Raw genomic sequence first — 25,449 nt, forward strand, 5'->3', positions numbered from 1 at the left:
AGAATAAATGCCTCGTCCACTGGGATGCCTCATTGTGGAGGGGTTTTCCTGGCACAGGTCACTAACTCTGCAGCTGCCCAAAACATTGCATGTCCTGCCCCAGTGGCCTAATGGATAAGGCACTGGCCTCCTAAGCCAGGGATTGTGGGTTCGAGTCCCATCTGGGGTGGTTTGTAGCAGAGTGGCGCAGCGGAAGCGTGCTGGGCCCATAACCCAGAGGTCGATGGATCGAAACCATCCTCTGCTAAGGTGACTTCTTTATAGGTTCACTTTCTAGTTGCGTGCGTTGTGAAAGCTGCTGCTTTTTTCTTATTTTACCTAATCTCATGTATGAAAGAGGAGCTGAGAGTCCTGGTTCAAACCCTGGACATTTCAATTCTTTTGCCTGTTGAGCGAAACGTCTTGCAAGTTGGACCTTTATATGTAAACGAAAATATTTTTTCAGAGGATGGTTTTGGGCCATCAACCTCAATGTTATGGGCCCAGCACACTTTCACTACGCCACTATACTGTGATTAACCCTAGTTGGTGCTCAAACTCACAGCCTGTGGCTTAGATGGTCAGTGCATAACCCATAAGGCCACCGCAAAAGGAAAAGCGAGATATTGGGCAAACGAAGAGTTAGTGACTTGTCGCAATACTTCCCCTTCACAATAAAGCGGCCCAGTGAACGAGGCATTTGATCTGGGTTAACACACAAATGCAGTTCTGTATAAGGACTATTTTGACTTCTTTTCCAAACCTTGATGCTGTATTTGCGATGTTCAAGATTACTTTGTTTTTCACTATCGAGCTATGAAAATCGTAAAGGATTTATTCTCATGCAAGCAATGGCACGAAACCCGTCTTAGCAGAGGATGGTTTCGATCCATCGACCTCTGGGTTATGGGCCCAGCACGCTTCCGCTGCGCCACTCTGCTTTTGCTCAGTTGTGCATTAGTTTAAAACGACCTGGGTTAAAACATTGGTTCTCATGGCCCGGAACTCAGAGAGTGGAGTATGGAAACCACCCTCTTTTAAGTGCCATTTATTGTTTGCATGCATGAAGACAAATCATTTAACCCAGAATAAATGCCTCGTCCACTGGGATGCCTCATTGTGGAGGGGTTTTCCTGGCACAGGTCACTAACTCTGCAGCTGCCCAAAACATTGTGCGTCCTGCCCCAGTGGCCTAATGGATAAGGCACTGGCCTCCTAAGCCAGGGATTCTGGGTTCGAGTCCCATCTGGGGTGGTTTGTAGCAGAGTGGCGCAGCGGAAGCGTGCTGGGCCCATAACCCAGAGGTCGATGGATCGAAACCATCCTCTGCTAAGGTGACTTCTTTATAGGTTCACTTTCTAGTTGCGTGCGTTGTGAAAGCTGCTGCTTTTTTCTTATTTTACCTAATCTCATGTATGAAAGAGGAGCTGAGAGTCCTGGTTCAAACCCTGGACATTTCAATTCTTTTGCCTGTTGAGCGAAACGTCTTGCAAGTTGGACCTTTATATGTAAACGAAAATATTTTTTCAGAGGATGGTTTTGGGCCATCAACCTCAATGTTATGGGCCCAGCACACTTCCACTACGCCACTATACTGTGATTAACCCTAGTTGGTGCTCAAACTCACAGCCTGTGGCTTAGATGGTCAGTGCATAACCCATAAGGCCACCGCAAAAGGAAAAGCGAGATATTGGGCAAACGAAGAGTTAGTGACTTGTCGCAATACTTCCCCTTCACAATGAGGCGGCCCAGTGAACGAGGCATTTGATCTGGGTTAACACACAAATGCAGTTCTGTATAAGGACTATTTTGACTTCTTTTCCAAACCTTGATGCTGTATTTGCGAGTTCAAGATTACTTTGTTTTTCATTATCCAGTTATGAAAATCGTAAAGGATTTATTCTCATGCAAGCAATGGCACGAACCCCGTCTTAGCAGAGGATGGTTTCGATCCATCGACCTCTGGGTTATGGGCCCAGCACGCTTCCGCTGCGCCACTCTGCTTTTGCTCAGTTGTGCATTAGTTTAAAACGACCTGGGTTAAAACATTGGTTCTCATGGCCCGGAACTCAGAGAGAGGAGTATGGAAACCACCCTCTTTTAAGTGCCATTTATTGTTTGCATGCATGAAGACAAATCATTTAACCCAGAATAAATGCCTCGTCCACTGGGATGCCTCATTGTGGAGGGGTTTTCCTGGCACAGGTCACTAACTCTGCAGCTGCCCAAAACATTGCATGTCCTGCCCCAGTGGCCTAATGGATAAGGCACTGGCCTCCTAAGCCAGGGATTGTGGGTTCGAGTCCCATCTGGGGTGGTTTGTAGCAGAGTGGCGCAGCGGAAGCGTGCTGGGCCCATAACCCAGAGGTCGATGGATCGAAACCATCCTCTGCTAAGGTGACTTCTTTATAGGTTCACTTTCTAGTTGCGTGCGTTGTGAAAGCTGCTGCTTTTTTCTTATTTTACCTAATCTCATGTATGAAAGAGGAGCTGAGAGTCCTGGTTCAAACCCTGGACATTTCAATTCTTTTGCCTGTTGAGCGAAACGTCTTGCAAGTTGGACCTTTATATGTAAACGAAAATATTTTTTCAGAGGATGGTTTTGGGCCATCAACCTCAATGTTATGGGCCCAGCACACTTCCACTACGCCACTATACTGTGATTAACCCTAGTTGGTGCTCAAACTCACAGCCTGTGGCTTAGATGGTCAGTGCATAACCCATAAGGCCACCGCAAAAGGAAAAGCGAGATATTGGGCAAACGAAGAGTTAGTGACTTGTCGCAATACTTCCCCTTCACAATGAGGCGGCCCAGTGAACGAGGCATTTGATCTGGGTTAACACACAAATGCAGTTCTGTATAAGGACTATTTTGACTTCTTTTCCAAACCTTGATGCTGTATTTGCGAGTTCAAGATTACTTTGTTTTTCACTATCGAGCTATGAAAATCGTAAAGTATTTATTCTCATGCAAGCAATGGCACGAAACCTCTCTTAGCAGAGGATGGTTTCGATCCATCGACCTCTGGGTTATGGGCCCAGCACGCTTCCGCTGCGCCACTCTGCTTTTGCTCAGTTGTGCATTAGTTTAAAACGACCTGGGTTAAAACATTGGTTCTCATGGCCCGGAACTCAGAGAGTGGAGTATGGAAACCACCCTCTTTTAAGTGCCATTTATTGTTTGCATGCATGAAGACAAATCATTTAACCCAGAATAAATGCCTCGTCCACTGGGATGCCTCATTGTGGAGGGGTTTTCCTGGCACAGGTCACTAACTCTGCAGCTGCCCAAAACATTGTGTGTCCTGCCCCAGTGGCCTAATGGATAAGGCACTGGCCTCCTAAGCCAGGGATTGTGGGTTCGAGTCCCATCTGGGGTGGTTTGTAGCAGAGTGGCGCAGCGGAAGTGTGCTGGGCCCATAACCCAGAGGTCGATGGATCGAAACCATCCTCTGCTAAGGTGACTTCTTTATAGGTTCACTTTCTAGTTGCGTGCGTTGTGAAAGCTGCTGCTTTTTTCTTATTTTACCTAATCTCATGTATGAAAGAGGAGCTGAGAGTCCTGGTTCAAACCCTGGACATTTCAATTCTTTTGCCTGTTGAGCGAAACGTCTTGCAAGTTGGACCTTTATATGTAAACGAAAATATTTTTTCAGAGGATGGTTTTGGGCCATCAACCTCAATGTTATGGGCCCAGCACACTTCCACTACGCCACTATACTGTGATTAACCCTAGTTGGTGCTCAAACTCACAGCCTGTGGCTTAGATGGTCAGTGCATAACCCATAAGGCCACCGCAAAAGGAAAAGCGAGAAATTGGGCTAACGAAGAGTTAGTGACTTGTCGCAATACTTCCCCTTCACAATGAGGCGGCCCAGTGAACGAGGCATTTGATCTGGGTTAACACACAAATGCAGTTCTGTATAAGGACTATTTTGACTTCTTTTCCAAACCTTGATGCTGTATTTGCGAGTTCAAGATTACTTTGTTTTTCATTATCCAGCTATGAAAATCGTAAAGGATTTATTCTCATGCAAGCAATGGCACGAACCCCGTCTTAGCAGAGGATGGTTTCGATCCATCGACCTCTGGGTTATAGGCCCAGCACGCTTCCGCTGCGCCACTCTGCTTTTGCTCAGTTGTGCATTAGTTTAAAACGACCTGGGTTAAAACATTGGTTCTCATGGCCCGGAACTCAGAGAGAGGAGTATGGAAACCACCCTCTTTTAAGTGCCATTTATTGTTTGCATGCATGAAGACAAATCATTTAACCCAGAATAAATGCCTCGTCCACTGGGATGCCTCATTGTGGAGGGGTTTTCCTGGCACAGGTCACTAACTCTGCAGCTGCCCAAAACATTGCATGTCCTGCCCCAGTGGCCTAATGGATAAGGCACTGGCCTCCTAAGCCAGGGATTGTGGGTTTGAGTCCCATCTGGGGTGGTTTGTAGCAGAGTGGCGCAGCGGAAGCGTGCTGGGCCCATAACCCAGAGGTCGATGGATCGAAACCATCCTCTGCTAGGGTGACTTCTTTATAGGTTCACTCTCTAGTTGCGTGCGTTGTGAAAGCTGCTGCTTTTTTCTTATTTTACCTAATCTCATGTATGAAAGAGGAGCTGAGAGTCCTGGTTCAAACCCTGGACATTTCAATTCTTTTGCCTGTTGAGCGAAACGTCTTGCAAGTTGGACCTTTATATGTAAACGAAAATATTTTTTCAGAGGATGGTTTTGGGCCATCAACCTCAATGTTATGGGCCCAGCACACTTCCACTACGCCACTATACTGTGATTAACCCTAGTTGGTGCTCAAACTCACAGCCTGTGGCTTAGATGGTCAGTGCATAACCCATAAGGCCACCGCAAAAGGAAAAGCGAGATATTGGGCAAACGAAGAGTTAGTGACTTGTCGCAATACTTCCCCTTCACAATGAGGCGGCCCAGTGAACGAGGCATTTGATCTGGGTTAACACACAAATGCAGTTCTGTATAAGGACTATTTTGACTTCTTTTCCAAACCTTGATGCTGTATTTGCGAGTTCAAGATTACTTTGTTTTTTATTATCCAGCTATGAAAATCGTAAAGGATTTATTCTCATGCAAGCAATGGCACGAACCCCGTCTTAGCAGAGGATGGTTTCGATCCATCGACCTCTGGGTTATGGGCCCAGCACGCTTCCGCTGCGCCACTCTGCTTTTGCTCAGTTGTGCATTAGTTTAAAACGACCTGGGTTAAAACATTGGTTCTCATGGCCCGGAACTCAGAGAGAGGAGTATGGAAACCACCCTCTTTTAAGTGCCATTTATTGTTTGCATGCATGAAGACAAATCATTTAACCCAGAATAAATGCCTCGTCCACTGGGATGCCTCATTGTGGAGGGGTTTTCCTGGCACAGGTCACTAACTCTGCAGCTGCCCTAAACATTGCATGTCCTGCCCCAGTGGCCTAATGGATAAGGCACTGGCCTCCTAAGCCAGGGATTGTGGGTTCGAGTCCCATCTGGGGTGGTTTGTAGCAGAGTGGCGCAGCGGAAGCGTGCTGGGCCCATAACCCAGAGGTCGATGGATCGAAACCATCCTCTGCTAAGGTGACTTCTTTATAGGTTCACTTTCTAGTTGCGTGCGTTGTGAAAGCTGCTGCTTTTTTCTTATTTTACCTAATCTCATGTATGAAAGAGGAGCTGAGAGTCCTGGTTCAAACCCTGGACATTTCAATTCTTTTGCCTGTTGAGCGAAACGTCTTGCAAGTTGGACCTTTATATGTAAACGAAAATATTTTTTCAGAGGATGGTTTTGGGCCATCAACCTCAATGTTATGGGCCCAGCACACTTCCACTACGCCACTATACTGTGATTAACCCTAGTTGGTGCTCAAACTCACAGCCTGTGGCTTAGATGGTCAGTGCATAACCCATAAGGCCACCGCAAAAGGAAAAGCGAGAAATTGGGCAAACGAAGAGTTAGTGACTTGTCGCAATACTTCCCCTTCACAATGAGGCGGCGCAGTGAACGAGGCATTTGATCTGGGTTAACACACAAATGCAGTTCTGTATAAGGACTATTTTGACTTCTTTTCCAAACCTTGATGCTGTATTTGCGAGTTCAAGATTACTTTGTTTTTCATTATCCAGCTATGAAAATCGTAAAGGATTTATTCTCATGCAAGCAATGGCACGAACCCCGTCTTAGCAGAGGATGGTTTCGATCCATCGACCTCTGGGTTATGGGCCCAGCACGCTTCCGCTGCGCCACTCTGCTTTTGCTCAGTTGTGCATTAGTTTAAAACGACCTGGGTTAAAACATTGGTTCTCATGGCCCGGAACTCAGAGAGAGGAGTATGGAAACCACCCTCTTTTAAGTGCCATTTATTGTTTGCATGCATGAAGACAAATCATTTAACCCAGAATAAATGCCTCGTCCACTGGGATGCCTCATTGTGGAGGGGTTTTCCTGGCACAGGTCACTAACTCTGCAGCTGCCCAAAACATTGCATGTCCTGCCCCAGTGGCCTAATGGATAAGGCACTGGCCTCCTAAGCCAGGGATTGTGGGTTCGAGTCCCATCTGGGGTGGTTTGTAGCAGAGTGGTGCAGCGGAAGCGTGCTGGGCCCATAACCCAGAGGTCGATGGATCAAAACCATCCTCTGCTAAGGTGACTTCTTTATAGGTTCACTTTCTAGTTGCGTGCGTTGTGAAAGCTGCTGCTTTTTTCGTATTTTACCTAATCTCATGTATGAAAGAGGAGCTGAGAGTCCTGGTTCAAACCCTGGACATTTCAATTCTTTTGCCTGTTGAGCGAAACGTCTTGCAAGTTGGACCTTTATATGTAAACGAAAATATTTTTTCAGAGGATGGTTTTGGGCCATCAACCTCAATGTTATGGGCCCAGCACACTTCCACTACGCCACTATACCGTGATTAGCCCTAGTTGGTGCTCAAACTCACAGCCTGTGGCTTAGATGGTCAGTGCATAACCCATAAGGCCACCGCAAAAGGAAAAGCGAGATATTGGGCAAACGAAGAGTTAGTGACTTGTCGCAATACTTCCCCTTCACAATGAGGCGGCCCAGTGAACGAGGGATTTGATCTGGGTTAACACACAAATGCAGTTCTGTATAAGGACTATTTTGACTTCTTTTCCAAACCTTGATGCTGTATTTGCGAGTTCAAGATTACTTTGTTTTTCACTATCGAGCTATGAAAATCGTAAAGGATTTATTCTCATGCAAGCAATGGCACGAACCCCGTCTTAGCAGAGGATGGTTTCGATCCATCGACCTCTGGGTTATGGGCCCAGCACGCTTCCGCTGCGCCACTCTGCTTTTGCTCAGTTGTGCATTAGTTTAAAACGACCTGGGTTAAAACATTGGTTCTCATGGCCCGGAACTCAGAGAGTGGAGTATGGAAACCACCCTCTTTTAAGTGCCATTTATTGTTTGCATGCATGAAGACAAATCATTTAACCCAGAATAAATGCCTCGTCCACTGGGATGCCTCATTGTGGAGGGGTTTTCCTGGCACAGGTCACTAACTCTGCAGCTGCCCAAAACATTGTGCGTCCTGCCCCAGTGGCCTAATGGATAAGGCACTGGCCTCCTAAGCCAGGGATTGTGGGTTCGAGTCCCATCTGGGGTGGTTTGTAGCAGAGTGGCGCAGCGGAAGCGTGCTGGGCCCATAACCCAGAGGTCGATGGATCGAAACCATCCTCTGCTAAGGTGACTTCTTTATAGGTTCACTTTCTAGTTGCGTGCGTTGTGAAAGCTGCTGCTTTTTTCTTATTTTACCTAATCTCATGTATGAAAGAGGAGCTGAGAGTCCTGGTTCAAACCCTGGACATTTCAATTCTTTTGCCTGTTGAGCGAAACGTCTTGCAAGTTGGACCTTTATATGTAAACGAAAATATTTTTTCAGAGGATGGTTTTGGGCCATCAACCTCAATGTTATGGGCCCAGCACACTTTCACTACGCCACTATACTGTGATTAACCCTAGTTGGTGCTCAAACTCACAGCCTGTGGCTTAGATGGTCAGTGCATAACCCATAAGGCCACCGCAAAAGGAAAAGCGAGATATTGGGCAAACGAAGAGTTAGTGACTTGTCGCAATACTTCCCCTTCACAATGAGGCGGCCCAGTGAACGAGGCATTTGATCTGGGTTAACACACAAATGCAGTTCTGTATAAGGACTATTTTGACTTCTTTTCCAAACCTTGATGCTGTATTTGCGAGTTCAAGATTACTTTGTTTTTCATTATCCAGCTATGAAAATCGTAAAGGATTTATTCTCATGCAAGCAATGGCACGAACCCCGTCTTAGCAGAGGATGGTTTCGACCCATCGACCTCTGGGTTATGGGCCCAGCACGCTTCCGCTGCGCCACTCTGCTTTTGCTCAGTTGTGCATTAGTTTAAAACGACCTGGGTTAAAACATTGGTTCTCATGGCCCGGAACTCAGAGAGAGGAGTATGGAAACCACCCTCTTTTAAGTGCCATTTATTGTTTGCATGCATGAAGACAAATCATTTAACCCAGAATAAATGCCTCGTCCACTGGGATGCCTCATTGTGGAGGGGTTTTCCTGGCACAGGTCACTAACTCTGCAGCTGCCCAAAACATTGCATGTCCTGCCCCAGTGGCCTAATGGATAAGGCACTGGCCTCCTAAGCCAGGGATTGTGGGTTCGAGTCCCATCTGTGGTGGTTTGTAGCAGAGTGGCGCAGCGGAAGCGTGCTGGGCCCATAACCCAGAGGTCGATGGATCGAAACCATCCTCTGCTAAGGTGACTTCTTTATAGGTTCACTTTCTAGTTGCGTGCGTTGAGAAAGCTGCTGCTTTTTTCTTATTTTACCTAATCTCATGTATGAAAGAGGAGCTGAGAGTCCTGGTTCAAACCCTGGACATTTCAATTCTTTTGCCTGTTGAGCGAAACGTCTTGCAAGTTGGACTTTTATATGTAAACGAAAATATTTTTTCAGAGGATGGTTTTGGGCCATCAACCTCAATGTTATGGGCCCAGCACACTTCCACTACGCCACTATACTGTGATTAACCCTAGTTGGTTCTCAAACTCACAGCCTGTGGCTTAGATGGTCAGTGCATAACCCATAAGGCCACCGCAAAAGGAAAAGCGAGATATTGGGCAAACGAAGAGTTAGTGACTTGTCGCAATACTTCCCCTTCACAATGAGGCGGCCCAGTGAACGAGGCATTTGATCTGGGTTAACACACAAATGCAGTTCTGTATAATGACTATTTTGACTTCTTTTCCAAACCTTGATGCTGTATTTGCGAGTTCAAGATTACTTTTTTTTTCATTATCCAGCTATGAAAATCGTAAAGGATTTATTCTCATGCAAGCAATGGCACGAACCCCGTCTTAGCAGAGGATGGTTTCGATCCATCGTCCTCTGGGTTATGGGCCCAGCACGCTTCCGCTGCGCCACTCTGCTTTTGCTCAGTTGTGCATTAGTTTAAAACGACCTGGGTTAAAACATTGGTTCTCATGGCCCGGAACTCAGAGAGAGGAGTATGGAAACCACCCTCTTTTAAGTGCCATTTATTGTTTGCATGCATGAAGACAAATCATTTAACCCAGAATAAATGCCTCGTCCACTGGGATGCCTCATTGTGGAGGGGTTTTCCTGGCACAGGTCACTAACTCTGCAGCTGCCCAAAACATTGCATGTCCTGCCCCAGTGGCCTAATGGATAAGGCACTGGCCTCCTAAGCCAGGGATTGTGGGTTCGAGTCCCATCTGGGGTGGTTTGTAGCAGAGTGGCGCAGCGGAAGCGTGCTGGGCCCATAACCCAGAGGTCGATGGATCGAAACCATCCTCTGCTAAGGTGACTTCTTTATAGGTTCACTTTCTAGTTGCGTGCGTTGTGAAAGCTGCTGCTTTTTTCTTATTTTACCTAATCTCATGTATGAAAGAGGAGCTGAGAGTCCTGGTTCAAACCCTGGACATTTCAATTCTTTTGCCTGTTGAGCGAAACGTCTTGCAAGTTGGACCTTTATATGTAAACGAAAATATTTTTTCAGAGGATGGTTTTGGGCCATCAACCTCAATGTTATGGGCCCAGCACACTTCCACTACGCCACTATACTGTGATTAACCCTAGTTGGTGCTCAAACTCACAGCCTGTGGCTTAGATGGTCAGTGCATAACCCATAAGGCCACCGCAAAAGGAAAAGCGAGATATTGGGCAAACGAAGAGTTAGTGACTTGTCGCAATACTTCCCCTTCACAATGAGGCGGCCCAGTGAACGAGGCATTAGATCTGGGTTAACACACAAATGCAGTTCTGTATAAGGACTATTTTGACTTCTTTTCCAAACCTTGATGCTGTATTTGCGAGTTCAAGATTACTTTGTTTTTCACTATCCAGCTATGAAAATCGTAAAGGATTTATTCTCATGCAAGCAATGGCACGAACCCCGTCTTAGCAGAGGATGGTTTCGATCCATCGCCCTCTGGGTTATGGGCCCAGCACGCTTCCGCTGCGCCACTCTGCTTTTGCTCAGTTGTGCATTAGTTTAAAACGACCTGGGTTAAAACATTGGTTCTCATGGCCCGGAACTCAGAGAGTGGAGTATGGAAACCACCCTCTTTTAAGTGCCATTTATTGTTTGCATGCATGAAGACAAATCATTTAACCCAGAATAAATGCCTCGTCCACTGGGATGCCTCATTGTGGAGGGGTTTTCCTGGCACAGGTCACTAACTCTGCAGCTGCCCAAAACATTGCGTGTCCTGCCCCAGTGTCCTAATGGATAAGGCACTGGCCTCCTAAGCCAGGGATTGTGGGTTCGAGTCCCATCTGGGGTGGTTTGTAGCAGAGTGGCGCAGCGGAAGCGTGCTGGACCTATAACCCAGAGGTCGAGGGATCGAAACCATCCTCTGCTAAGGTGACTTCTTTATAGGTTCACTTTCTAGTTGCGTGCGTTGTGAAAGCTGCTGCTTTTTTCTTATTTTACCTAATCTCATGTATGAAAGAGGAGCTGAGAGTCCTGGTTCAAACCCTGGACATTTCAATTCTTTTGCCTGTTGAGCAAAACGTCTTGCAAGTTGGACCTTTATATGTAAACGAAAATATTTTTTCAGAGGATGGTTTTGGGCCATCAACCTCAATGTTATGGGCCCAGCACACTTCCACTACGCCACTATACTGTGATTAACCCTAGTTGGTGCTCAAACTCACAGCCTGTGGCTTAGATGGTCAGTGCATAACCCATAAGGCCACCGCAAAAGGAAAAGCGAGAAATTGGGCAAACGAAGAGTTAGTGACTTGTCGCAATACTTCCCCTTCACAATGAGGCGGCCCAGTGAACGAGGCATTTGATCTGGGTTAACACACAAATGCAGTTCTGTATAAGGACTATTTTGACTTCTTTTCCAAACCTTGATGCTGTATTTGCGAGTTCAAGATTAGTTTTTTTTTCATTATCCAGCTATGAAAATCGTAAAGGATTTATTCTCATGCAAGCAATGGCACGAACCCCGTCTTAGCAGAGGATGGTTTCGATCCATCGACCTCTGGGTTATGGGCCCAGCACGCTTCCGCTGCGCCACTCTGCTTTTGCTCAGTTGTGCATTAGTTTAAAACGACCTGGGTTAAAACATTGGTTCTCATGGCCCGGAACTCAGAGAGAGGAGTATGGAAACCACCCTCTTTTAAGTGCCATTTATTGTTTGCATGCATGAAGACAAATCATTTAACCCAGAATAAATGCCTCGTCCACTGGGATGCCTCATTGTGGAGGGGTTTTCCTGGCACAGGTCACTAACTCTGCAGCTGCCCAAAACATTGCATGTCCTGCTCCAGTGGCCTAATGGATAAGGCACTGGCCTCCTAAGCCAGGGATTGTGGGTTCGAGTCCCATCTGGGGTGGTTTGTAGCAGAGTGGCGCAGCGGAAGCGTGCTGGGCCCATAACCCAGAGGTCGATGGATCGAAACCATCCTCTGCTAAGGAGACTTCATTATAGGTTCACTCTCTAGTTGCGTGCGTTGTGAAAGCTGCTGCTTTTCTCTTATTTTACCTAATCTCATGTATGAAAGAGGAGCTGAGAGTCCTGGTTCAAACCCTGGACATTTCAATTCTTTTGCCTGTTGAGCGAAACGTCTTGCAAGTTGGACCTTTATATGTAAACGAAAATATTTTTTCAGAGGATGGTTTTGGGCCATCAACCTCAATGTTATGGGCCCAGCACACTTCCACTACGCCACTATACTGTGATTAACCCTAGTTGGTGCTCAAACTCACAGCCTGTGGCTTAGATGGTCAGTGCATAACCCATAAGGCCACCGCAAAAGGAAAAGCGAGATATTGGGCAAACGAAGAGTTAGTGACTTGTCGCAATACTTCCCCTTCACAATGAGGCGGCCCAGTGAACGAGGCATTTGATCTGGGTTAACACACAAATGCAGTTCTGTATAAGGACTATTTTGACTTCTTTTCCAAACCTTGATGCTGTATTTGCGAGTTCAAGATTACTTTGTTTTTCATTATCCAGCTATGAAAATCGTAAAGGATTTATTCTCATGCAAGCAATGGCACGAACCCCGTCTTAGCAGAGGATGGTTTCGATCCATCGACCTCTGGGTTATGGGCCCAGCACGCTTCCGCTGCGCCACTCTGCTTTTGCTCAGTTGTGCATTAGTTTAAAACGACCTGGGTTAAAACATTGGTTCTCATGGCCCGGAACTCAGAGAGAGGAGTATGGAAACCACCCTCTTTTAAGTGCCATTTATTGTTTGCATGCATGAAGACAAATCATTTAACCCAGAATAAATGCCTCGTCCACTGGGATGCCTCATTGTGGAGGGGTTTTCCTGGCACAGGTCACTAACTCTGCAGCTGCCCAAAACATTGCATGTCCTACCCCAGTGGCCTAATGGATAAGGCACTGGCCTCCTAAGCCAGGGATTGTGGGTTCGAGTCCCATCTGGGGTGGTTTGAAGCAGAGTGGCGCAGCGGAAGCGTGCTGGGCCCATAACCCAGAGGTCGATGGATCGAAACCATCCTCTGCTAAGGTGACTTCTTTATAGGTTCACTTTCTAGTTGCGTGCGTTGTGAAAGCTGCTGCTTTTTTCTTATTTTACCTAATCTCATGTATGAAAGAGGAGCTGAGAGTCCTGGTTCAAACCCTGGACATTTCAATTCTTTTGCCTGTTGAGCGAAACGTCTTGCAAGTTGGACCTTTATATGTAAACGAAAATATTTTTTCAGAGGATGGTTTTGGGCCATCAACCTCAATGTTATGGGCCCAGCACACTTCCACTACGCCACTATACTGTGATTAACCCTAGTTGGTTCTCAAACTCACAGCCTGTGGCTTAGATGGTCAGTGCATAACCCATAAGGCCACCGCAAAAGGAAAAGCGAGATATTGGGCAAACGAAGAGTTAGTGACTTGTCGCAATACTTCCCCTTCACAATGAGGCGGCCCAGTGAACGAGGCATTTGATCTGGGTTAACACACAAATGCAGTTCTGTATAAGGACTATTTTGACTTCTTTTCCAAACCTTGATGCTGTATTTGCGAGTTCAAGATTACTTTGTTTTTCACTATCGAGCTATGAAAATCGTAAAGTATTTATTCTCATGCAAGCAATGGCACGAAACCCCTCTTAGCAGAGGATGGTTTCGATCCATCGACCTCTGGGTTATGGGCCCAGCACGCTTCCGCTGCGCCACTCTGCTTTTGCTCAGTTGTGCATTAGTTTAAAACGACCTGGGTTAAAACATTGGTTCTCATGGCCCGGAACTCAGAGAGTGGAGTATGGAAACCACCCTCTTTTAAGTGCCATTTATTGTTTGCATGCATGAAGACAAATCATTTAACCCAGAATAAATGCCTCGTCCACTGGGATGCCTCATTGTGGAGGGGTTTTCCTGGCACAGGTCACTAACTCTGCAGCTGCCCAAAACATTGTGTGTTCTGCCCCAGTGGCCTAATGGATAAGGCACTGGCCTCCTAAGCCAGGGATTGTGGGTTCGAGTCCCATCTGGGGTGGTTTGTAGCAGAGTGGCGCAGCGGAAGCGTGCTGGGCCCATAACCCAGAGGTCGATGGATCGAAACCATCCTCTGCTAAGGTGACTTCTTTATAGGTTCACTTTCTAGTTGCGTGCGTTGTGAAAGCTGCTGCTTTTTTCTTATTTTACCTAATCTCATGTATGAAAGAGGAGCTGAGAGTCCTGGTTCAAACCCTGGACATTTCAATTCTTTTGCCTGTTGAGCGAAACGTCTTGCAAGTTGGACCTTTATATGTAAACGAAAATATTTTTTCAGAGGATGGTTTTGGGCCATCAACCTCAATGTTATGGGCCCAGCACACTTCCACTACGCCACTATACTGTGATTAACCCTAGTTGGTGCTCAAACTCACAGCCTGTGGCTTAGATGGTCAGTGCATAACCCATAAGGCCACCGCAAAAGGAAAAGCGAGAAATTGGGCAAACGAAGAGTTAGTGACTTGTCGCAATACTTCCCCTTCACAATGAGGCGGCCCAGTGAACGAGGCATTTGATCTGGGTTAACACACAAATGCAGTTCTGTATAAGGACTATTTTGACTTCTTTTCCAAACCTTGATGCTGTATTTGCGAGTTCAAGATTACTTTGTTTTTCATTATCCAGCTATGAAAATCGTAAAGGATTTATTCTCATGCAAGCAATGGCACGAACCCCGTCTTAGCAGAGGATGGTTTCGATCCATCGACCTCTGGGTTATGGGCCCAGCACGCTTCCGCTGCGCCACTCTGCTTTTGCTCAGTTGTGCATTAGTTTAAAACGACCTGGGTTAAAACATTGGTTCTCATGGCCCGGAACTCAGAGAGAGGAGTATGGAAACCACCCTCTTTTAAGTGCCATTTATTGTTTGCATGCATGAAGACAAATCATTTAACCCAGAATAAATGCCTCGTCCACTGGGATGCCTCATTGTGGAGGGGTTTTCCTGGCACAGGTCACTAACTCTGCAGCTGCCCAAAACATTGCATGTCCTGCCCCAGTGGCCTAATGGATAAGGCACTGGCCTCCTAAGCCAGGGATTGTGGGTTCGAGTCCCATCTGGGGTGGTTTGTAGCAGAGTGGCGCAGCGGAAGCGTGCTGGGCCCATAACCCAGAGGTCGATGGATCGAAACCATCCTCTGCTAAGGTGACTTCTTTATAGGTTCACTTTCTAGTTGCGTGCGTTGTGAAAGCTGCTGCTTTTTTCTTATTTTACCTAATCTCATGTATGAAAGAGGAGCTGAGAGTCCTGGTTCAAACCCTGGACATTTCAATTCTTTTGCCTGTTGAGCGAAACGTCTTGCAAGTTGGACTTTTATATGTAAACGAAAATATTTTTTCAGAGGATGGTTTTGGGCCATCAACCTCAATGTTATGGGCCCAGCACACTTCCACTACGCCACTATACTGTGATTAACCCTAGTTGGTTCTCAAACTCACAGCCTGTGGCTTAGATGGTCAGTGCATAACCCATAAGGCCACCGCAAAAGGAAAAGCGAGATATTGGGCAAACGAAGAGTTAGTGACTTGTCGCAATACTTCCCCTTCACAATGAGGCGGCCCAGTGAACGAGGCATTTGATCTGGGTTAACACACAAATGCAGTTCTGTATAAGGACTATTTTGACTTCTTTTCCAAACCTTGATGCTGTATTTGCGAGTTCAAGATTACTTTTTTTTTCATTATCCAGCTATGAAAATCGTAAAGGATTTATTCTCATGCAAGCAATGGCACGAACCCCGTCTTAGCAGAGGATGGTTTCGATCCATCGACCTCTGGGTTATGGGCCCAGCACGCTTTCGCTGCGCCACTCTGCTTTTGCTCAGTTGTGCATTAGTTTAAAACGACCTGGGTTAAAACATTGGTTCTCATGGCCCGGAACTCAGAGAGTGGAGTATGGAAACCACCCTCTTTTAAGTGCCATTTATTGTTTGCATGCATGAAGACAAATCATTTAACCCAGAATAAATGCCTCGTCCACTGGGATGCCTCATTGTGGAGGGGTTTTCCTGGCACAGGTCACTAACTCTGCAGCTGCCCAAAACATTGCATGTCCTGCTCCAGTGGCCTAATGGATAAGGCACTGGCCTCCTAAGCCAGGGATTGTGGGTTCGAGTCCCATCTGGGGTGGTTTGTAGCAGAGTGGCGCAGCGGAAGCGTGCTGGGCCCATAACCCAGAGGTCGATGGATCGAAACCATCCTCTGCTAAGGAGACTTCATTATAGGTTCACTCTCTAGTTGCGTGCGTTGTGAAAGCTGCTGCTTTTCTCTTATTTTACCTAATCTCATGTATGAAAGAGGAGCTGAGAGTCCTGGTTCAAACCCTGGACATTTCAATTCTTTTGCCTGTTGAGCGAAACGTCTTGCAAGTTGGACCTTTATATGTAAACGAAAATATTTTTTCAGAGGATGGTTTTGGGCCATCAACCTCAATGTTATGGGCCCAGCACACTTCCACTACGCCACTATACTGTGATTAACCCTAGTTGGTGCTCAAACTCACAGCCTGTGGCTTAGATGGTCAGTGCATAACCCATAAGGCCACCGCAAAAGGAAAAGCGAGATATTGGGCAAACGAAGAGTTAGTGACTTGTCGCAATACTTCCCCTTCACAATGAGGCGGCCCAGTGAACGAGGCATTTGATCTGGGTTAACACACAAATGCAGTTCTGTATAAGGACTATTTTGACTTCTTTTCCAAACCTTGATGCTGTATTTGCGAGTTCAAGATTACTTTGTTTTTCACTATCGAGCTATGAAAATCGTAAAGGATTTATTCTCATGCAAGCAATGGCACGAAACCCGTCTTAGCAGAGGATGGTTTCGATCCATCGACCTCTGGGTTATGGGCCCAGCACGCTGCCGCTGCGCCACTCTGCTTTTGCTCAGTTGTGCATTAGTTTAAAACGACCTGGGTTAAAACATTGGTTCTCATGGCCCGGAACTCAGAGAGTGGAGTATGGAAACCACCCTCTTTTAAGTGCCATTTATTGTTTGCATGCATGAAGACAAATCATTTAACCCAGAATAAATGCCTCGTCCACTGGGATGCCTCATTGTGGAGGGGTTTTCCTGGCACAGGTCAGTAACTCTGCAGCTGCCCAAAACATTGTGCGTCCTGCCCCAGTGGCCTAATGGATAAGGCACTGGCCTCCTAAGCCAGCGATTGTGGGTTCGAAACTAATCTGAGATGGTTTGTAATAGAGTGGCACAGCGAAAGCGTGCTGGGCCCATAACCCAGAGGTCGATGGATTGAAACCATCCTCTGCTGAAGGTGACTTCTTTATAGGTTCAATTTTTACCTGCGTGCGTTGTGAAAGCTGCTGCTTTTTTCTTATTTTACCTAATCTCATGTATGAAAGAGGAGCTGAGAGTCCTGGTTCAAACCCTGGACATTTCAATTCTTTTGCCTGTTGAGCGAAACGTCTTGCAAGTTGGACCTTTATATGTAAACGAAAATATTTTTTCAGAGGATGGTTTTGGGCCATCAACCTCAATGTTATGGGCCCAGCACACTTCCACTACGCCACTATACTGTGATTAACCCTAGTTGGTGCTCAAACTCACAGCCTGTGGCTTAGATGGTCAGTGCATAACCCATAAGGCCACCGCAAAAGGAAAAGCGAGATATTGGGCAAACGAAGAGTTAGTGACTTGTCGCAATACTTCCCCTTCACAATGAGGCAGCCCAGTGAACGAGGCATTTGATCTGGGTTAACACACAAATGCAGTTCTGTATAACGACTATTTTGACTTCTTTTCCAAACCTTGATGCTGTATTTGCGAGTTCAAGATTACTTTGTTTTTCACTATCGAGCTATGAAAATCGTAAAGGATTTATTCTCATGCAAGCAATGGCACGAAACCCGTCTTAGCAGAGGATGGTTTCGATCCATCGACCTCTGGGTTATGGGCCCAGCACGCTTCCGCTGCGCCACTCTGCTTTTGCTCAGTTGTGCATTAGTTTAAAATGACCTGGGTTAAAACATTGGTTCTCATGGCCCGGAACTCAGAGAGTGGAGTATGGAAACCACCCTCTTTTAAGTGCCATTTATTGTTTGCATGCATGAAGACAAATCATTTAACCCAGAATAAATGCCTCGTCCACTGGGATGCCTCATTGTGGAGGGGTTTTCCTGGCACAGTTCACTAACTCTGCAGCTGCCCAAAACATTGTGTGTCCTGCCCCAGTGGCCTAATGGATAAGGCACTGATCTCATATGCCAGGGATTGTGGGTTCGAGTCCCATCTGGGGTGGTTTGTAGCTGAGTGGCGCAGCGGAAGCGTGCTGGGCCCATAACCCAGAGGTCGATGGATCGAAACCATCCTCTGCTAAGGTGACTTCTTTATAGGTTCACTTTCTAGTTGCGTGCGTTGTGAAAGCTGCTGCTTTTTTCTTATTTTACCTAATCTCATGTATGAAAGAGGAGCTGAGAGTCCTGGTTCAAACCCTGGACATTTCAATTCTTTTGCCTGTTGAGCGAAACGTCTTGCAAGTTGGACCTTTATATGTAAAACAAAAATATTTTTTCAGAGGATGGTTTTGGGCCATCAACCTCAATGTTATGGGCCCAGCACACTTCCACTACGCCACTATACTGTGATTAACCCTAGTTGGTGCTCAAACTCACAGCCTGTGGCTTAGATGGTCAGTGCATAACCCATAAGGCCACCGCAAAAGGAAAAGCGAGATATTGGGCAAACGAAGAGTTAGTGACTTGTCGCAATACTTCCCCTCACAATGAGGCGGCCCAGGGAACGAGGCATTTGATCTGGGTTAACACACAAATGCAGTTCTGTATAAGGACTATTTTGACTTCTTTTCCAAACCTTGATGCTGTATTTGCGAGTTCAAGATTACTTTGTTTTTCACTATCGAGCTTTGAAAATCGTAAAGGATTTATTCTCATGCAAGCAATGGCACGAAACCCGTCTTAGCAGAGGATGGTTTCGATCCATCGACCTCTGGGTTATGGGCCCAGCATGCTTGCGCTGCGCTACTCTGCTTTTGCTCAGTTGTGCATTAGTTTAAAACGACCTGGGTTAAAACATTGGTTCTCATGGCCCGGAACTCAGAGAGTGGAGTATGGAAACCACCCTCTTTTAAGTGCCATTTATTGTTTGCATGCATGAAGACAAATCATTTAACCCAGAATAAATGCCTCGTCCACTGGGATGCCTCATTGTGGAGGGGTTTTCCTGGCACAGGTCACTAACTCTGCAGCTGCCCAAAACATTGTGTGTCCTGCCCCAGTGGCCTAATGGATAAGGCACTGTCCTCCTATGCCAGGGATTGTGGGTTCGAGTCCCATCTGAGATGGTTTGTAGCAGAGAGGCGCAGCGGAAGCGTGCTGGGCCCATAACCCAGAGGTCGTTGGATTGAAACCATCCTCTGCTAAGGTGACTTCTTTATAGGTTCACTGTCTAGTTGCGTGCGTTGTGAAAGCTGCTGCTTTTTTCTTATTTTACCTAATCTCATGTATGAAAGAGGAGCTGAGAGTCCTGGTTCAAACCCTGGACATTTCAATTCTTTTGCCTGTTGAGCGAAACGTCTTGCAAGTTGGACCTTTATATGTAAACGAAAATACTTTTTCAGAGGATGGTTTTGGGCCATCAACCTCAAAGTTATGGGCCCAGCACACTTCCACTACGCCACTATACTGTGGTTAACCCTAGTTGGTGCTCAAACTCACAGCCTGTGGCTTAGATGGTCAGTGCATAACCCATAAGGCCACCGCAAAAGGAAAAGCGAGATATTGGGCAAACGAAGAGTTAGTGACTTGTCGCAATACTTCCCCTTCACAATGAGGCAGCCCAGTGAACGAGGCATTTGATCTGGGTTAACACACAAATGCAGTTCTGTATAACGACTATTTTGACTTCTTTTCCAAACCTTGATGCTGTATTTGCGAGTTCAAGATTACTTTGTTTTTCACTATCGAGCTATGAAAATCGTAAAGGATTTATTCTCATGCAAGCAATGGCACGAAACCCGTCTTAGCAGAGGATGGTTTCGATCCATCGACCTCTGGGTTATGGGCCCAGCACGCTTCCGCTGCGCCACTCTGCTTTTGCTCAGTTGTGCATTAGTTTAAAATGACCTGGGTTAAAACATTGGTTCTCATGGCCCGGAACTCAGAGAGTGGAGTATGGAAACCACCCTCTTTTAAGTGCCATTTATTGTTTGCATGCATGAAGACAAATCATTTAACCCAGAATAAATGCCTCGTCCACTGGGATGCCTCATTGTGGAGGGGTTTTCCTGGCACAGTTCACTAACTCTGCAGCTGCCCAAAACATTGTGTGTCCTGCCCCAGTGGCCTAATGGATAAGGCACTGATCTCATATGCCAGGGATTGTGGGTTCGAGTCCCATCTGGGGTGGTTTGTAGCTGAGTGGCGCAGCGGAAGCGTGCTGGGCCCTTAACCCAGAGGTCGATGGATCGAAACCATCCTCTGCTAAGGTGACTTCTTTATAGGTTCACTTTCTAGTTGCGTGCGTTGTGAAAGCTGCTGCTTTTTTCTTATTTTACCTAATCTCATGTATGAAAGAGGAGCTGAGAGTCCTGGTTCAAACCCTGGACATTTCAATTCTTTTGCCTGTTGAGCGAAACGTCTTGCAAGTTGGACCTTTATATGTAAAACAAAAATATTTTTTCAGAGGATGGTTTTGGGCCATCAACCTCAATGTTATGGGCCCAGCACACTTCCACTACGCCACTATACTGTGATTAACCCTAGTTGGTGCTCAAACTCACAGCCTGTGGCTTAGATGGTCAGTGCATAACCCATAAGGCCACCGCAAAAGGAAAAGCGAGATATTGGGCAAACGAAGAGTTAGTGACTTGTCGCAATACTTCCCCTCACAATGAGGCGGCCCAGGGAACGAGGCATTTGATCTGGGTTAACACACAAATGCAGTTCTGTATAAGGACTATTTTGACTTCTTTTCCAAACCTTGATGCTGTATTTGCGAGTTCAAGATTACTTTGTTTTTCACTATCGAGCTTTGAAAATCGTAAAGGATTTATTCTCATGCAAGCAATGGCACGAAACCCGTCTTAGCAGAGGATGGTTTCGATCCATCGACCTCTGGGTTATGGGCCCAGCATGCTTGCGCTGCGCTACTCTGCTTTTGCTCAGTTGTGCATTAGTTTAAAACGACCTGGGTTAAAACATTGGTTCTCATGGCCCGGAACTCAGAGAGTGGAGTATGGAAACCACCCTCTTTTAAGTGCCATTTATTGTTTGCATGCATGAAGACAAATCATTTAACCCAGAATAAATGCCTCGTCCACTGGGATGCCTCATTGTGGAGGGGTTTTCCTGGCACAGGTCACTAACTCTGCAGCTGCCCAAAACATTGTGTGTCCTGCCCCAGTGGCCTAATGGATAAGGCACTGTCCTCCTATGCCAGGGATTGTGGGTTCGAGTCCCATCTGAGATGGTTTGTAGCAGAGAGGCGCAGCGGAAGCGTGCTGGGCCCATAACCCAGAGGTCGTTGGATCGAAACCATCCTCTGCTAAGGTGACTTCTTTATAGGTTCACTGTCTAGTTGCGTGCGTTGTGAAAGCTGCTGCTTTTTTCTTATTTTACCTAATCTCATGTATAAAAGAGGAGCTGAGAGTCCTGGTTCAAACCCTGGACATTTCAATTCTTTTGCCTGTTGAGCGAAACGTCTTGCAAGTTGGACCTTTATATGTAAACGAAAATACTTTTTCAGAGGATGGTTTTGGGCCATCAACCTCAAAGTTATGGGCCCAGCACACTTCCACTACGCCACTATACTGTGGTTAACCCTAGTTGGTGCTCAAACTCACAGCCTGTGGCTTAGATGGTCAGTGCATAACCCATTATACCACCGCAAAGGGACAAGAAAGCTATTGGCCAACCAAAGAGTTTGCGTGCATGAAGACAAATCATTTAACCCAGAATAAATGCCTCGTCCACTGGGATGCCTCATTGTGAAGGGGTTTTCCTGGCACAGGTCACTAACTCTGCAGCTGCCCAAAACATTGTGTGTCCTGCCCCAGTGGCCTATTTGATAAGACACTGGCCTCCTAAGCCAGGGATTGTGGTTTTGAGTACCATTTGGGGTGGTTTTTAGCAGAGTGGTGCAGCGGAAGCGTGCTGGGCCCATAACCTAGATGTTGATGGATTAAAACCATTCTCTGCTAAGACGACTTCTTTATAGGTACTGAAATGATGTGCATCTTGTGTGCTGGGGATCTAAAGTTGTGTTCCCGTAGTATTTGTATGATAAAAGAATTGTGAACCAATGATCCTGCAAATGCAAGACTTCTTTAAGTAAATGATCGCAGCATGTAGAGTGTTGAACACTGGAGAGCCTGTTTTAAAATTAATGACTCTTTAGAGGTTTGTGTCTAGAGTTTTGAAAATTGACATCAGGGTTCTGAAAGGTAGAACATGCAAACTCCACACAGAAACGCCAACTAAGCCGAGGTTCAAACCAGCGACCCAGCAACATTCTTGCTGAGGCAACAGCACTACCTACTGCACCACTGCCTTGCCGTGTAGCAAAATAATTGAAAAAAACTGTAATGTAGTAAGTGCTCAATAGAAAGTTGAGTGCTAGTTGCATGAAAATAGGTATGGGATGTTTCATAGATTAAAAGTTAAAAGGGCTTGCCATAGAGCAGATCTATATTCCCTTCTATAAGCCTTCTGTAATGACTCTCTTCTACTTAATCTACTGTATCATAAACATTGTTTAAAAAATAAATATAGTATAGTCTGTATAGTCTTTTGAAGGGTGTTCCTGCAAGTTTGTGTGTGTATGTGTGTTTTTGTGTGTGTGTGTGTGTGTGTGTGTGTGTGTGTGTGTGTGTGTGTGTGTGTGTGTGTGTGTGTGTGTGTGTGTGTGTGTTTGTGTGTGTGTGTGTGTGTGTGTGTGTCTGTGTGTGTGTTTCTAGTTATTGCATTTTTTGGGGAAAAATGGGAGAATACTAAAGCTTCTCTAAAAAACGAGGTATGCCATCACCAAAAATAAGGAAATCGACCTCATCCTTGCAGAGCAGAAAAAAAGAGAACAGAAAAAAAAAAATTGCTTGTATTAGGTGAGATCAACCACGCTTCTCTTGCATTCAAGTTTGCAGGTTGTTAATAACTATTTAAAGTAAAATAAACATGAGCATTAAAGGGTCAGTTCACTTCAAAATTAATATTTTCTGGTCATTTTTAAAAGAAAATAGGATCATTTTACAAGTCCCGTATAGTAAGACATTTGAGCTTTACAATTTTTGAATGCATTCAGCTAAATTTCAGGTCTGTCGGGATCTGTAGATTAGACATTAACATCTCAAAAAAAATAAACAAATAAATAAAGAGTTTTATTAATTTTCCTTTTTAAAGCTTGGATTTCTGTAGTTAAACCATGTTCTCAGGCCAACTGTAAATGAAAGTCGCTGTTTTCTAGGTCTATATGGCCAGGAACAATACTCTCATTCTGGCAAAATAATCAAGGAACTGTGCAGCCATACCATGGCTTCAGCAGGGGCAAAGATATGACACAGAGGGTACTCGATTTGTATCATTAATTTCTACCCCTACCCCAATCCTAAACCTACCATCTAATGTGTAATATTATCGTGACTGTTGCAGCAAATTTACATTTTTGGGTAAACAATGAATAACACATGTTATTTTGCTGACATTTAGGTTTGGCTGAAAGCAGAAAGACAACTTCTCCAGGGCTTTTCAGAGGACGAGGGGCGTGGCTTCAGTAAACTGGTGCACCAGAATATCTTTCAGTCAATGAAAACAATGACAGAAGCTATGAGCGAGCTAAAGATTCCTTACGCCAATCCACAGAACCAGGTGATCGAGACACTAAGTGTGTTGTTAAAGTAACTTTTCAGTTCAGCAGTTGTGAATGAAGTACACAAATTAGTCTATTAAATACAAGTGCAGAAACCCTAATAAAAAAAAAAAAACGTTCCTTCAGTAAAAGTACAAAGTCCTCTTCTTCATTATTACTTGAGTTAATGTGCAAAAGTACTTGATTCTTAATTTACTTGTATAATAAGAATACTTCCTGATGAACGTTTATTTTGCAAGATAATTGAATTACCATAACATGATTACCACACTGATAATTCATGTGAAAACTTCTGAAACCACATTCACACGCTCAGTACCACCCAGATCAGTTTGTAAAATCAGTGAAATTATATATTTTCCTTTATATGCTAACATTGGGGGCTGCTTTCTGCAAAAATTTAAATGGCCAAATAACACTTGAACAATTTGTTCTACCAAAAAACAAACAAACAAACAAACAATAGTGATGTGCACAGATATTTTGAGGGGACTTTGAGGACAACTTACAGCTAATTGTCTGTGTGCACGTGCCTGGGCGCTGGGGTGGATTTAAGCAATAAGCAAGGTGAGCGGCCACTTATAAATATCCCCCAATAAATATCTAGAAGCATAAATTATACCTATAAACTATATAAAACACCATTTTTCTATCATATTTTGTATAGTGAGAGTCAAACAAATACAATTTTTATGTAATTAAACATTTTTTAATATGCAATAAAATATAATATTATATAATAACATAATGTTATCTAATAATAATATATATATTTTAAATATCCACCACCAGCAGTCATATTTAGAAAAAAATATTAAATGTTTTTTAGTTGTAAATTCATTTTAAGACACCTTATTATTTAAAATGTAAAGCTTTCATTAAGATAGAAAGCAGAAAACAAGATTAAGTGACATAAAAAAAACAGCAAAATAACCAAAAAATTAAATAAAAGTATGGCTGGAATTGCGTAGGGCCCCCAAATCACTAAATTCACCCCTGCTGGGCGAAAACCCCAAACATTATTGTTACGTGGGTCTGTGTTATTTAATTAATCTATGTATGTATTGCTGGTTTGTGCTTGTTGCGATCGAGTACTAGGAGGAGCGTTTCTACCCGGCTTATCCAGGATTGGATGATGCCCGTGACGTCACTGGGGATTCCCACTATATAAAGCTGACAGCAATGGCGTTTCTAGCGCTCTCTCTCATTCTACCTTGAAGTCTCTCGCCCTCCCTCAGCTCGGTGGTGGCTTGCGCTCAGGCGGTCTGGCTGGCGGTGCTCCGCAAGTCGATCATTCATCCAGATGCCGCTCCGTTTAGTGTTTTGTTCATGTTAAAGTTTTGATTCTTAATTCGTAATGTGTTAACTAGTTTATTTATTTTGATACTTTGTTTTGTAGCAGGTAGAGGTTTATTTTTCATAGTCACGTTTTGTTATTTATTTAGTTTAGCGAAGGTAAGCAGTGGCCTGGAAGACTCACCTATTTTTGTTCCTTTCACGGGAGTTAGGTAAGATCTGTCCATTTAAAGCAGTATAGTCAGAGACCTGTTTACCTTAGCTGCCCTGTCCACTTGATTTTTGTTAATGTTTTGTCTTTTGAAAACTTATGATTTATGAAAAATTAAAC

The 25,449-nt window shown here is 45.0% G+C and overlaps 44 non-coding genes across 44 annotated transcripts; 29 read left to right on the plus strand and 15 right to left on the minus strand.

Annotated features, from left to right (window-relative positions):
• The first annotated feature begins 96 nt into the window (after nt 1-96).
• Nucleotides 97-169, plus strand: trnar-ccu (transfer RNA arginine (anticodon CCU)). Its single transcript has one exon. It is a non-coding gene; the product is annotated as a tRNA-Arg (tRNA).
• Nucleotides 170-175: 6 nt separating this feature from the next.
• On the plus strand, nt 176-247 carry trnam-cau (transfer RNA methionine (anticodon CAU)). The gene has a single exon. It is a non-coding gene; the product is annotated as a tRNA-Met (tRNA).
• A 601-nt stretch (nt 248-848) lies between these two features.
• trnam-cau (transfer RNA methionine (anticodon CAU)) lies at nt 849-920 on the minus strand. Its single transcript has one exon. It is a non-coding gene; the product is annotated as a tRNA-Met (tRNA).
• Nucleotides 921-1,160: 240 nt separating this feature from the next.
• On the plus strand, nt 1,161-1,233 carry trnar-ccu (transfer RNA arginine (anticodon CCU)). Its single transcript has one exon. It is a non-coding gene; the product is annotated as a tRNA-Arg (tRNA).
• Nucleotides 1,234-1,239: 6 nt separating this feature from the next.
• trnam-cau (transfer RNA methionine (anticodon CAU)) lies at nt 1,240-1,311 on the plus strand. Its single transcript has one exon. It is a non-coding gene; the product is annotated as a tRNA-Met (tRNA).
• A 600-nt stretch (nt 1,312-1,911) lies between these two features.
• On the minus strand, nt 1,912-1,983 carry trnam-cau (transfer RNA methionine (anticodon CAU)). The gene has a single exon. It is a non-coding gene; the product is annotated as a tRNA-Met (tRNA).
• A 240-nt stretch (nt 1,984-2,223) lies between these two features.
• On the plus strand, nt 2,224-2,296 carry trnar-ccu (transfer RNA arginine (anticodon CCU)). Its single transcript has one exon. It is a non-coding gene; the product is annotated as a tRNA-Arg (tRNA).
• Nucleotides 2,297-2,302: 6 nt separating this feature from the next.
• trnam-cau (transfer RNA methionine (anticodon CAU)) lies at nt 2,303-2,374 on the plus strand. Its single transcript has one exon. It is a non-coding gene; the product is annotated as a tRNA-Met (tRNA).
• A 600-nt stretch (nt 2,375-2,974) lies between these two features.
• trnam-cau (transfer RNA methionine (anticodon CAU)) lies at nt 2,975-3,046 on the minus strand. Its single transcript has one exon. It is a non-coding gene; the product is annotated as a tRNA-Met (tRNA).
• A 240-nt stretch (nt 3,047-3,286) lies between these two features.
• On the plus strand, nt 3,287-3,359 carry trnar-ccu (transfer RNA arginine (anticodon CCU)). Its single transcript has one exon. It is a non-coding gene; the product is annotated as a tRNA-Arg (tRNA).
• A 678-nt stretch (nt 3,360-4,037) lies between these two features.
• On the minus strand, nt 4,038-4,109 carry trnai-uau (transfer RNA isoleucine (anticodon UAU)). The gene has a single exon. It is a non-coding gene; the product is annotated as a tRNA-Ile (tRNA).
• Nucleotides 4,110-4,349: 240 nt separating this feature from the next.
• trnar-ccu (transfer RNA arginine (anticodon CCU)) lies at nt 4,350-4,422 on the plus strand. The gene has a single exon. It is a non-coding gene; the product is annotated as a tRNA-Arg (tRNA).
• A 6-nt stretch (nt 4,423-4,428) lies between these two features.
• Nucleotides 4,429-4,500, plus strand: trnam-cau (transfer RNA methionine (anticodon CAU)). Its single transcript has one exon. It is a non-coding gene; the product is annotated as a tRNA-Met (tRNA).
• Nucleotides 4,501-5,100: 600 nt separating this feature from the next.
• On the minus strand, nt 5,101-5,172 carry trnam-cau (transfer RNA methionine (anticodon CAU)). Its single transcript has one exon. It is a non-coding gene; the product is annotated as a tRNA-Met (tRNA).
• Nucleotides 5,173-5,412: 240 nt separating this feature from the next.
• trnar-ccu (transfer RNA arginine (anticodon CCU)) lies at nt 5,413-5,485 on the plus strand. The gene has a single exon. It is a non-coding gene; the product is annotated as a tRNA-Arg (tRNA).
• Nucleotides 5,486-5,491: 6 nt separating this feature from the next.
• trnam-cau (transfer RNA methionine (anticodon CAU)) lies at nt 5,492-5,563 on the plus strand. Its single transcript has one exon. It is a non-coding gene; the product is annotated as a tRNA-Met (tRNA).
• Nucleotides 5,564-6,163: 600 nt separating this feature from the next.
• trnam-cau (transfer RNA methionine (anticodon CAU)) lies at nt 6,164-6,235 on the minus strand. Its single transcript has one exon. It is a non-coding gene; the product is annotated as a tRNA-Met (tRNA).
• A 240-nt stretch (nt 6,236-6,475) lies between these two features.
• Nucleotides 6,476-6,548, plus strand: trnar-ccu (transfer RNA arginine (anticodon CCU)). Its single transcript has one exon. It is a non-coding gene; the product is annotated as a tRNA-Arg (tRNA).
• Nucleotides 6,549-7,226: 678 nt separating this feature from the next.
• On the minus strand, nt 7,227-7,298 carry trnam-cau (transfer RNA methionine (anticodon CAU)). Its single transcript has one exon. It is a non-coding gene; the product is annotated as a tRNA-Met (tRNA).
• A 240-nt stretch (nt 7,299-7,538) lies between these two features.
• Nucleotides 7,539-7,611, plus strand: trnar-ccu (transfer RNA arginine (anticodon CCU)). The gene has a single exon. It is a non-coding gene; the product is annotated as a tRNA-Arg (tRNA).
• Nucleotides 7,612-7,617: 6 nt separating this feature from the next.
• trnam-cau (transfer RNA methionine (anticodon CAU)) lies at nt 7,618-7,689 on the plus strand. Its single transcript has one exon. It is a non-coding gene; the product is annotated as a tRNA-Met (tRNA).
• A 912-nt stretch (nt 7,690-8,601) lies between these two features.
• trnar-ccu (transfer RNA arginine (anticodon CCU)) lies at nt 8,602-8,674 on the plus strand. The gene has a single exon. It is a non-coding gene; the product is annotated as a tRNA-Arg (tRNA).
• A 6-nt stretch (nt 8,675-8,680) lies between these two features.
• Nucleotides 8,681-8,752, plus strand: trnam-cau (transfer RNA methionine (anticodon CAU)). Its single transcript has one exon. It is a non-coding gene; the product is annotated as a tRNA-Met (tRNA).
• Nucleotides 8,753-9,352: 600 nt separating this feature from the next.
• On the minus strand, nt 9,353-9,424 carry trnam-cau (transfer RNA methionine (anticodon CAU)). The gene has a single exon. It is a non-coding gene; the product is annotated as a tRNA-Met (tRNA).
• Nucleotides 9,425-9,664: 240 nt separating this feature from the next.
• On the plus strand, nt 9,665-9,737 carry trnar-ccu (transfer RNA arginine (anticodon CCU)). The gene has a single exon. It is a non-coding gene; the product is annotated as a tRNA-Arg (tRNA).
• Nucleotides 9,738-9,743: 6 nt separating this feature from the next.
• trnam-cau (transfer RNA methionine (anticodon CAU)) lies at nt 9,744-9,815 on the plus strand. The gene has a single exon. It is a non-coding gene; the product is annotated as a tRNA-Met (tRNA).
• A 600-nt stretch (nt 9,816-10,415) lies between these two features.
• Nucleotides 10,416-10,487, minus strand: trnam-cau (transfer RNA methionine (anticodon CAU)). Its single transcript has one exon. It is a non-coding gene; the product is annotated as a tRNA-Met (tRNA).
• A 240-nt stretch (nt 10,488-10,727) lies between these two features.
• On the plus strand, nt 10,728-10,800 carry trnar-ccu (transfer RNA arginine (anticodon CCU)). The gene has a single exon. It is a non-coding gene; the product is annotated as a tRNA-Arg (tRNA).
• A 678-nt stretch (nt 10,801-11,478) lies between these two features.
• trnam-cau (transfer RNA methionine (anticodon CAU)) lies at nt 11,479-11,550 on the minus strand. Its single transcript has one exon. It is a non-coding gene; the product is annotated as a tRNA-Met (tRNA).
• Nucleotides 11,551-11,790: 240 nt separating this feature from the next.
• Nucleotides 11,791-11,863, plus strand: trnar-ccu (transfer RNA arginine (anticodon CCU)). Its single transcript has one exon. It is a non-coding gene; the product is annotated as a tRNA-Arg (tRNA).
• A 6-nt stretch (nt 11,864-11,869) lies between these two features.
• Nucleotides 11,870-11,941, plus strand: trnam-cau (transfer RNA methionine (anticodon CAU)). Its single transcript has one exon. It is a non-coding gene; the product is annotated as a tRNA-Met (tRNA).
• Nucleotides 11,942-12,541: 600 nt separating this feature from the next.
• trnam-cau (transfer RNA methionine (anticodon CAU)) lies at nt 12,542-12,613 on the minus strand. The gene has a single exon. It is a non-coding gene; the product is annotated as a tRNA-Met (tRNA).
• A 240-nt stretch (nt 12,614-12,853) lies between these two features.
• On the plus strand, nt 12,854-12,926 carry trnar-ccu (transfer RNA arginine (anticodon CCU)). The gene has a single exon. It is a non-coding gene; the product is annotated as a tRNA-Arg (tRNA).
• A 6-nt stretch (nt 12,927-12,932) lies between these two features.
• Nucleotides 12,933-13,004, plus strand: trnam-cau (transfer RNA methionine (anticodon CAU)). Its single transcript has one exon. It is a non-coding gene; the product is annotated as a tRNA-Met (tRNA).
• A 600-nt stretch (nt 13,005-13,604) lies between these two features.
• Nucleotides 13,605-13,676, minus strand: trnam-cau (transfer RNA methionine (anticodon CAU)). Its single transcript has one exon. It is a non-coding gene; the product is annotated as a tRNA-Met (tRNA).
• A 240-nt stretch (nt 13,677-13,916) lies between these two features.
• trnar-ccu (transfer RNA arginine (anticodon CCU)) lies at nt 13,917-13,989 on the plus strand. The gene has a single exon. It is a non-coding gene; the product is annotated as a tRNA-Arg (tRNA).
• A 6-nt stretch (nt 13,990-13,995) lies between these two features.
• trnam-cau (transfer RNA methionine (anticodon CAU)) lies at nt 13,996-14,067 on the plus strand. Its single transcript has one exon. It is a non-coding gene; the product is annotated as a tRNA-Met (tRNA).
• A 600-nt stretch (nt 14,068-14,667) lies between these two features.
• Nucleotides 14,668-14,739, minus strand: trnam-cau (transfer RNA methionine (anticodon CAU)). The gene has a single exon. It is a non-coding gene; the product is annotated as a tRNA-Met (tRNA).
• Nucleotides 14,740-14,979: 240 nt separating this feature from the next.
• trnar-ccu (transfer RNA arginine (anticodon CCU)) lies at nt 14,980-15,052 on the plus strand. Its single transcript has one exon. It is a non-coding gene; the product is annotated as a tRNA-Arg (tRNA).
• A 6-nt stretch (nt 15,053-15,058) lies between these two features.
• trnam-cau (transfer RNA methionine (anticodon CAU)) lies at nt 15,059-15,130 on the plus strand. The gene has a single exon. It is a non-coding gene; the product is annotated as a tRNA-Met (tRNA).
• Nucleotides 15,131-16,042: 912 nt separating this feature from the next.
• On the plus strand, nt 16,043-16,115 carry trnar-ccu (transfer RNA arginine (anticodon CCU)). Its single transcript has one exon. It is a non-coding gene; the product is annotated as a tRNA-Arg (tRNA).
• A 6-nt stretch (nt 16,116-16,121) lies between these two features.
• Nucleotides 16,122-16,193, plus strand: trnam-cau (transfer RNA methionine (anticodon CAU)). Its single transcript has one exon. It is a non-coding gene; the product is annotated as a tRNA-Met (tRNA).
• A 1,664-nt stretch (nt 16,194-17,857) lies between these two features.
• Nucleotides 17,858-17,929, minus strand: trnam-cau (transfer RNA methionine (anticodon CAU)). The gene has a single exon. It is a non-coding gene; the product is annotated as a tRNA-Met (tRNA).
• Nucleotides 17,930-19,983: 2,054 nt separating this feature from the next.
• On the minus strand, nt 19,984-20,055 carry trnam-cau (transfer RNA methionine (anticodon CAU)). The gene has a single exon. It is a non-coding gene; the product is annotated as a tRNA-Met (tRNA).
• Between the last annotated feature and the right edge of the window lie 5,394 nt (nt 20,056-25,449).

This window comes from Danio rerio, chromosome 22 (genome assembly GCF_049306965.1).
Source record: "Danio rerio strain Tuebingen ecotype United States chromosome 22, GRCz12tu, whole genome shotgun sequence".
In the NCBI taxonomy this organism is placed as follows: Eukaryota; Metazoa; Chordata; class Actinopteri; order Cypriniformes; family Danionidae; genus Danio; species Danio rerio.